This window comes from Gracilinanus agilis, chromosome 3 (genome assembly GCF_016433145.1).
Source record: "Gracilinanus agilis isolate LMUSP501 chromosome 3, AgileGrace, whole genome shotgun sequence".
Lineage (NCBI taxonomy): Eukaryota > Metazoa > Chordata > Mammalia > Didelphimorphia > Didelphidae > Gracilinanus > Gracilinanus agilis.
Genome location: NC_058132.1, coordinates 405,117,385 through 405,126,207, shown reverse-complemented (window position 1 = coordinate 405,126,207; position 8,823 = coordinate 405,117,385). Strand labels below are relative to the sequence as shown.

The window sequence follows — 8,823 nt, the reverse complement described above, 5'->3', positions numbered from 1 at the left end:
AAGATTTTTGAGGTACCGAGAGACAGCTAGATAACTATTTCATTTGTGAAGAGGCTTGGACAGTTAAATATCATAGCAGAAAGCACCTTGGAGAGACCCACAACTATCTTTGGAAAATGAGTCTGTGAAGGACTTAACTGTCCCTGAGAAGGACTGAAGATGTATTTTAAGAAAATTGAATTTAATTGAATTTCAGAAGGGAACTGGGTAAGTTTAACTATCTTGGTGAGAACTTACCTCTTATTATATGACAAAAAATTCTAGAGGGGAACTGATCAACGTTTTGTTTTATTTTTTAAACCCTCACCTTCCTAATCAATATTGTGAATTGGCTCCTAGGTGGAAGAGTGGTAAGGGTAGGCAATGGGGGTCAAGTGACTTTCCCAGGGTCACACAGCTGGGAAGTGTCTGAGGCCACATTTGAACCTAGGACCTCCTGTCTCTAGGCCTGGCTCTCAATCCACTGAGCTACCCAGCTGCCCCCCATCAACTTTTAACATATTGAGGTCATGTTCTTCTGTCATGTTCAGTTGTGTCTGACCCCGCTTGGGGTTTTTTGAACAAAGATACTAGTGATTCACCATTTCCTTCTCAGCTTATTTTACAGATGAGGAACTGAGGAAAACAGGGTTAAGTGATTTGCCCAGAGTCACACATAGTATCTGAGACTGGATTTGAACTCAAGAAGATGAGTCTTCCTGATTTTCAGTCCAGTGCTCTATCTATTGCACTATCTTGCTGTCTCATACTGAAGAAAACTCCACTGTTATTTACTGAGGGGAGATGATAGATTAGCTGACATTTCTGGAGACAATTGAATAAAACATTCTGAGAAAAAATGGGTTAATTCCATTCCTAAGAGAACTGAATTGCTGTACTGTGGTTCTAGTGTTTTGGAGGAGCCAGCAGTTACAACTGTTGACGAGAGAATACTTAGATGACAATTTGTTATTTTCCCTGTGAAAGAGATGACTACCTCTAAATGGAAGTAGATTGTTTGGGAAAGGCCTAGATGGATGGGAGATGAGAAACACCCACCAAGGGACCTTCCCAGGGCCAGTAAAGAACAAAACTCTTGTGCTTTAGAAACCAAGTTTATTTTGATAATTGGAGTATGGGAAAAAAGGGTAGCTAGGGACCTAACACTACCAATCTAGACTCAATCTAACTTCTATGTACCTTCATGAGAAGTTGCTCTTTATTCCTTCTATAGGCTCTGCCTATACACTCCCTGCTCTTATCTAAAACCCCAAATGCTATCTGACTATCTGCTAATCTAACTACCCAGATTGACTTTAAGAAGGCAGAAAGAGATAGGATTCTCTATTAGCCCGAATCCCCTCTCAAGCCTGGGGTTGGCTTCCTAGGTAACCCTGAGTCCCAGGTGACAAAATCCTTGGGGTTACCTTAGCCAAGTTGATCTCTCTGACCAGTTGATCTCAGACAGGTTGATCTCTCTGTACTCCAGGGAAAAGGCAGTCTACTCCAAGGCAATTCTCCAACCCAGGAATCCCTAATTTTTCCACAAGATTAGTTCTTCCAAGGGGATGCCATAGCAAAGATCCTCCTACCAACTTAGTGGATCAGTAATGACAATTACAAACAGTCAACTCCCAAGATGCTCCTCTCCTTCCAGAATCTTCTTCCAGGGTTTGTATCTGAATTCTCCTCCTTTCCTCTTAAAGACAATCTATGAATTTCTCCTTATCCCTTATCACTTATCCTTACACCTGCTTGTCCAGAATATAGCACTGACTCTGGCTGTGATCTTTTTCTTAGCTAATACATGATTTAAATACTTGTTTATATACATTAAAAAATGGGAAAGGACCTGTTTGTACAAAAATTTTTATAGCTGCTGTTTTTGTGGTGGTAAAGAATTGGAAACGAAAGGGATATCTCTCAATTGGGGGATGGCTGAACAAATTGTAATATATGATGGTGATGGAATACTATTGTGCTATAAGGAATGATGAAGAGGATGATTTCAGAAAGAACTGGAAGGACCTAGATGAATTTATGTAGAGGGAAATAAGCAGAACACAAGAGAACATTATATACAGTAACTGCAATATTGTGGGACAATCAAATGTGATAGACTTTACTACTAATGGCAACACAATGATGCAGGACAATTCTGAGGGACTTATGAAAAAGAATGCTATCCAATTCCAGAGAAAGAACTTTGAAGTAGAAATACAGATGAAAACATATGATTTATCACTTGTTTATTTAGGCATTTGATTTGGAGTTTTGGTTTTATGGGAATGTTCACTTGCAAAAATGAATAATGGTGGAAATATGTTTTGAGTGATAATAGCTGTATAACCCAGTGGAATTGCTTGTCAACTCCAGGAGAAGACAGGGAAGAGGGGAGAAGAGGGAGACAACATGAATCATGTAACTTTGGAAAGCTTATGTGTTAATCTATTAGAATAAAATAAAGATAAAAAATTTTAAATTATCTATGTCTTTGTATTATTTGTTACTGTTAGTAAATTATATGTTGAGTGACATTTGATATTTGTCTAAAACCTATGTGTTTGGAGTTTAAAACTCAGAGAGGAGACTTAGAGGTTTTTACAGTTTTTCTGGGTGGGGACTTACAGCTAATTAAGAAGGTTTTTTTTTTCCTTTTAAAGTAATTTCTGATATAAAACTCATATCAAAGCTATAGCATTATTGGGGGGCAGCTGGGTAGCTCAGTGGATTGAGAACCAAGCCTAGAGACGGGAGGTCCTAGGTTCAAATGTGGCCTCAGACACTTCCCAGCTGTGTGACCCTGGGCAAGTCACTTGACCCCCATTGCCTACCCTTACCAATCTTCTGCCTTGGAGCTAATACACAGTATTGACTCCAAGATGAAAGGTAAGGGTTTAAAAAAAAAAAAGCTATTGCATTACCTTTAAAGTCAATAAAAGAGAATTTAGGAGGTGACAAATTTACAGACTTGTTTCAAACTGAGGAGTAGGGATTTGGTGTTTTTGTTCTCCAGACCATGTTTAATTATTTGTAAACCTTAAGATACTATAGAAATATTGAAGAGATCTGAACAGAGTTACTTCTTATCATATAGCAAAGTCATTCCATGGAGAAGCCATTCTGAGATGAATTCTTGAGGGAAACCAAGAGACTTTAACTTCCATTCTAAAGAGAACTCAATTTACTTTTTTTCTGAGTACAGATAAGTTAACTGACATTTCTTAGAAGAATTGAATAAAATGTCATTCTGAGAAAAATGGAGTTAGTATATATGGATAATCTCTATATAGTAGTGGTTCCAGTCAATCAAGGCGTCACCAAGAAGTTCTGTCTATGTGTGTTTATCAATAAATGGTTTAAAAAAATTAGATCATATATTTAAACATAGAAGGGGCCCCAGAAGCCACCTAGTCCAACCCAATCATTTTACAGATTAAAAAAAAAAGCAAACCTGAGACCTAGAGAACTTTAATGATTTGTTCAAGGTCATATAGTAAATGTCAGAGGCTGAATCTGGGCTTAGGTCCACTGATTCAAAATTCAGTGCTCTTTCAATACCAAATCCCTATGTAAATACACTTTGTACTATTAAAATCAAGATTCAAATATTACTATTATCATTACTATTGTTAATACTAATGATAATGATATCAAAATGAATTGAAAGGCATTTCAGTAGCTATAGAGCAGTTCTTAATCTTGAGTTTTTGCTTTCTTTAATGAGTCAAGTCATCAGGAATGAATGAAAAAATATTTATTATGTGCTAAATGTTCTATGAACTGGGGAAACAAAGAAATATCAACAATCCCTGTTCTCAAGGATCTCTCACTTTAAGGAAGACAACACAGAAAAAAATTCAGCTTCAGGGCTACTTAAAGGCCTGGAAGTCTAAGCACAGTAACATGAATGTAAGATGGGATGTTTGGGTTGTATCACTAGGTCAGATAACAGTGCTAGGGGTGTAAAGGACACAGATGCAGGGCAGATGGCAAGGTCCAAAAGACCTTATGAGCCAGTGGCAGAAAAGATGGTAAGGAATGGTTATCTTCTATCTCACTAATAGGATTAGAGTTGGTAACTTCCATCTTATTCAAGCTGTGAGAGCAATCAGTCATACCAGATGGATTCTGGATGACTTGGGTTATGGAAGGCAAGAGTAAAGGAAGAGTAAATTACCACTTCCTATTATCTGACTGTCTCCAATAGTTTCATTAGGAAAATGTTCATCTGAAATTTGGTTCCAGAGATTTTATTTATAATTCTGTAGGCAAGAGAACAATGATCTTAACAACAATAACAAAAAACCCCAACTGTAACTAACTATAAGCAATGAAAAATATTATTTAAGCCTAATTTCCTTGTCAAGTTTTTTTTCTCTTGGTTTAGAAACCATCAAAGATTTTATTCACCTCAGGTGTAGAAGTGATAAATTTTTAGGAAACTTCAGAAAGGGAATTTTAATGCCTCGAGTGAGGGAAATGGACCAACAATCATTTAACTGAATCAAGAAAAATATCTGTATGCCCAGGATACTTCAGAGAGACTGAGTCAGCTAGTCAATTCAAAAAATAAATTATTTGGATTTTTCCTGTTGAATTGTCACTTTTTATGGGTTGTTTTTGTCAGTATATAGACAGAACTAGAGTTGGAATTTTCTTCAGCTGGGAATTCTAGACTGGGACTTCTTATCTTGATTGTGTAGTTATTGCTCATTTCATGCCCTCATTCATTTTCCTTTCAGAGAAACAGATCAATTTCTTTCATCTCTAATATCTAGCATCAAATTATTTCTTTAAATTTAGTTTTCTTTACTCCAACTTAAGGCATTATTTGCCACATCTTTTTATTATTGAACTTTTCATTCCAGTTTGCCTCAGTTTCCAATATAAAAAATTTGCCCACACATGATTAAGATTGTGTATAGAAAGCATAGGCTGTAGAAGCCCTGATTTCAGTATGGTGACTTCTAATTAATGGTCTGTAGAAGAAACCATCTCTCTACAATTTTCTTAGTTTGTGGCAAAGATGGAGGAAGTGACTACTTCCTCCCAAGGTTCCCATTATTTCTACTTCAGCATAGTCCTTCCTTCTTGATAAGACTCAGACCAGAAAACCATTTCCTCTTGTTTCTTTCTCCACCTTTAGGAGGATGAAATTATAAAGAATTTATTACCTGCTTGGTTTTTGTCAGAGAGATCTCAACATTGATAACTGAAGTACACCATTACTGCTACATAATGCTTCTGTTGTCAGAATTGTAATCTATTTCCTGAATTCACTATCTATTTCTTTCTCCCATCCAGGTAGTCTGAAATCTCTCCAATAAAATATTATTTCTTCCTCTACCATTCTTCACACAAATTCTTCCTATTTTGGTTGCTGAATTTCTGCATATGAGTATACCTTAAATTTTTTTTTAAAATTCTAAACTTGACAACCTCCCACAAGTTTTCTATTTCTTGTACTGTTAATATGACTATTTTATATTTTTGTAAAAATTCACCCACTTTATTTAAGTTGCCAATTTTTGGCCATAATTAGACAAAGCCATTTCTTATTGTTTCCCTTTAATTATTTAATAGTTTCATTTATTAATATGGATAATGTACTTCTTTCTCTTTTTGTTAATTCAACTGGCTAGTGCTTTATTTTATTCATGTTAAAAATTATATTTATAGCTTAGTTTTTTCTTTTAGTTTTTAAAATCTCCTCTTTGATGTTCAGAATTCCTATATATTTTTTTATTTGTTACTTTCTTGGTTTTATTTTAATTAAGTGTCAATTCAAAGACCTATCCTTTCTCTACTTTATTGATAAAAAGTATTTAGAGGAATCAAATTTCCTCTTAAGATTACTTAAGTTATATCTCCCAAATTTGGTATGCTGTCCTATTTTTGCCATTTTCTTTTTTTTGGAAATTATGTCTTGTTTCTATAATTTTTTAAAATTCATCAATTACAATTAATTTAGACTCCATTTAAATGTGAATCTTTTCAAAACACATTATCCATCATAATTTTTTATTGTATTGTGCTCCATAAAGAATGTATTTAGTTTTTCTGCATTTGTGAATGAGTTATATCATAGGACAGGGTCAATTTTTATAAAGGTGCTATGCACAACAATGAAATAGATTTACTTCCTTATTTTTACCTTGTAAATCATCAGAGATCTAGGATATCTAATTTTTCTAAATGTCTGTTCAAACTCTAAACTTCATATTTGTTTGGTTTTTTTTGAGGGGGGTGGTTTCCAAGTTGGAGAGTAGTACAATTAGGTTGGTGTTCTATCTTCTATAGTACTGCTAAATATTTCTCCCTATTATTTGCTTATTTACTTTTAAAAGGAGCTCAAACCTATTAATTCTGTACCTTTAATTCTACTGAGTCCCAGAGAACAAAATTGAATGTCCTATGAAACAACTACCAAAGGAAAATATAGACTTATCTAGATGGATTTATAGGTAAATTTTATAAAATTTTCAAAAACAACTAAAACTTATAATGCACAAATTATTTTCAAAAATCAATAAAGAAAGCATTCTACTAAAGTCCATTTATGAGACATATGCATTTAATTATTATCTCCATTATCTTAGGGAAGGAGAAAGCAAAAAGAGAGAGAAAGAAGTATAGATGAATATCATTAATGAATATGATCTTTTAAAACTCTAAATAAAATCTTATCAAAAAAGATGATAGCAATTTTTCCAAATAATTTTTTGCTATTAAGTTAGATTTCCAGGGAAGCAAAGATGGTTCAATGTTAGGAAAGCAAATACATAACCAATCATAATTTAAAAAGAAATTTTAAATTATATTTATGGTTTTATTTAGGGGTTTTGATTTTATGTGAGTATTTTCTTATACCAAAGACCAATATGGAAGTATGCTCTGGATGATAATATATATACAACCCAGATCAAATTGCTTACCATCTCAGGGGATGGGGAGGGAATGAAGGGAACCATATAAAAAAATAAAATAAAATGGGTATAAAATTTTTAAAGTAACTGATTCTCTCAATAGAAGCAGAAAATGTCTTTGACAAACTATAACCCTCATTTATATTAAAAACTCAACAAAGCTTAGGCATAGAAGGAGCTTTTGAAAATACAACAAAAAAAATTATCTATCTAAAACCAAAAGCTTATATTATATGCGGTGAAAAAAACACTGGAAAATTTCACAATAAATAAAGGGGTAAAGCAAAGATTTTCCCTTTCCCCCACTATTCTTTTGCATAGTTCTAGAAAATTAACTATAGCAGCAAGACAAGGGGAAGAAATTAAAAGCATAAAACCAGGAACGGAAGACACAAAACTATTCCTATTTACTGAGGACATCATAATAAACTAGCATATAAATGTGATGTGAAAAGTGCTGTAAAAATGATATTTCATTTAACCCTCACAACCACTCTATGAGGTAGGTACTATTAATATGATTATTTTAAAAAAAAAACACCTTTAATATCTGTTCTAAGACAGAAGAGTGATAATGGGTAGGCATTGGAGTTAAGTGACTTCCCCAGGGTCACACAGTTAGGAAGTTTCTGAGGCCACATGTGAACCCAAGTCCTCCCCACTAGAGGTTTGCACTCTATTCACTTTATCTACCTAGCTGGCCACTATTTTAGGTACTATTTTAATCCCCATTTTACAAATGAGGAAAAATAAGACCCAGGCTCACAAAGCTAGTAAGTGTCTGAGGCAGAATTTGAACTTGAATCTTTCTGATTACAAACCCATTGTGTGTCACCTAGCTGTCTATGCTAGTTAGAATAACTCTTATGCTGACATATTGTTGTTTAGAAAATCCTAGAGAATAAATGAAGTGAGACAGTCGTTGCTCTCCGGGAGCTCAAACTCGAAACTGGGAGTCACAACACATAAAGAAAAGCGCAGTGGTCCTTAGGTGAGACCAAGGATACCTTACAATACAGTGGGAGTGACTAGCAGCATCATAGTTAATTGCATCCTGCTCCCTCCCCCGGAGGGTAGTCTGCCCGCCTGGACACCCAACAAGCAGAGCAGAAAGGAGCTGGACCACTTTGGGGACGAGGTCTCGAGTACCTCTATGATTCCGGGGGGCCAGCAACCCCTATCGGCGCACCACGGAGCCGGTGGGAGCCAGCGCTGTGGGCAGCTGGCCTCGTCCGCTGCCACCTAGACTACCTGCGCTACAACTTGGGCAGCTTCAAACTCGCCCAGGTAGTTTTGCACTGATTGCACATGTAAGAGACTCTTTTCTTTGACTTGGTGAACTGTAATGCTTCTATAATCACTGGAGTTTTGCTGTTTATGCTCAGTCTGAATCTTCGCACACGGATACACTGTTCAACTGGAATATTACAGACTTGGGCAACACTGGACTCAGCGCCTTCTTTATTGCTTGCTTCGATGGTATTGTCTGCTTTAAACCATAAAGCCGGAGCAGCAATCGTGCAGTGGTTTTTGGCTTCTTGGCGACAGCAGTGTATGCTGCAACGCTCTTAGTAGTGCAGAAAAGGAAAATGAACATTCCCCAGCAGAGCACCAATGAATGCATCTGTGTGTGGACAGATAACGGCGTTTAGATACTAGACGAGCATCTTAGTAGGATAGTGGACTGAGAGAAGTCGCCCACAAAGAATATTTCCTCCTCGCACCTCTGTTTCCTAATTTCCCTTGCCTCCCTCCTCCTCCCCAACACCGCCCCCCACCCCAGCTCCCGGCATGATTTTTCATTCTTTCATTGTATGTATGTATGTATGTATGTATGTATGTATGTATGTATGTATATTCTTTCATACAACTTAAAATGTTATCCTTAAGAAAACAGGCACAGGGCATCCACAGC

General features: G+C 35.9%; 1 pseudogene; it reads left to right on the top strand.

Annotated features, from left to right (window-relative positions):
* The first annotated feature begins 3,896 nt into the window (after window positions 1-3,896).
* Window positions 3,897-8,560, top strand: LOC123241628 (annotated as a pseudogene).
* Window positions 8,561-8,823: the final 263 nt, after the last annotated feature.